This window comes from Wasmannia auropunctata, unplaced genomic scaffold (assembly GCF_000956235.1).
Source record: "Wasmannia auropunctata unplaced genomic scaffold, wasmannia.A_1.0 LD336074.1, whole genome shotgun sequence".
NCBI classification, from domain to species: Eukaryota; Metazoa; Arthropoda; class Insecta; order Hymenoptera; family Formicidae; genus Wasmannia; species Wasmannia auropunctata.
In genome coordinates this window covers 5,008,423-5,009,540 of record NW_012026816.1, presented here as the reverse complement: position 1 = coordinate 5,009,540, position 1,118 = coordinate 5,008,423, and positions in this window count along the sequence as shown.

Here is a 1,118-nt window from a genome sequence, read left to right as displayed (position 1 = left end):
CACTTTTCTACATTAATGTTTATAGTCCATGCACGATTTCGTTTCGTTAATCGTGCATGGATTATGAGCATTAATGTAGAAAAGTGATCACTTCAGAGTTTGTGAAAATTTCCGAGGGACAGAATCAATGACCGTGGGTGTACCATTTATTTTATTTTAAAAAAGATTGTTAAAAATGCGCGGTAACTTTTCCTACACTTTAATATTAATATCTGAAATGCAAAAGAAATATAGTAGTATCTCATCCATATCAAAATAATAATAATAACTTTAATGGCTAATATTAATTAAGTGTATCAAAAGATAGGATCTCTAATTTTCTTATTTTGATTTATTATATTTATCCATTTATTTCCATAAAACTATATAACACAAGGCATGCACTTCTCGCGCGCCATTTACAATGAGCAATTAGAAACATGAATTAACCTACTATTATTCTAAGTTAAGCATTGATATCATATTAGTAATTATAATTATAATAATTTATAGTCTCTTATTGAAATTGATTAATCGTATTTATAAATCAACGTCAAAGAATTTAATTTATATTTTTTGTATTAAATAAACACAGATTGAAAAATAATTAAAAGTTAAGAAAAATATGATACTCGTATAATTAATACGATAATAAAAAAAATATGAATGATACCGCAGATTTAGAGAAATTTATCACAATTGTGGATGTGGACTTCAATATACTTTTTTATAATTAATATAAATTGCAAGTACATGCAATATTTCACATTAATGCCTTCAGTAGTAGCCTTAGATGTTAAAAAATATATATACGGTTTAGGCGAATTATTTTGGATATTATATATCCATACGGTTATTCGGATTTATTTGAATTGACAACAATATGGATTAGATAATATAATGATTTCAGATTGGAAATAATCCTCAAAAGTAATATTAAAACCAATTATAATTTGTTCAAAATTAAAACTGATTACTTTTTAATCCGGGCGCGGATTGAACCGATTAAAACCGATTAAAATCGATTAAAATGGATTACGTTTTAATCAGTTTTAATTGAACATTTTCAGCAGGGCACACTTATAAATGTTTTATAAAAACAAAGAATTAGGTTATATAATAAATTTTGCATAGATAAT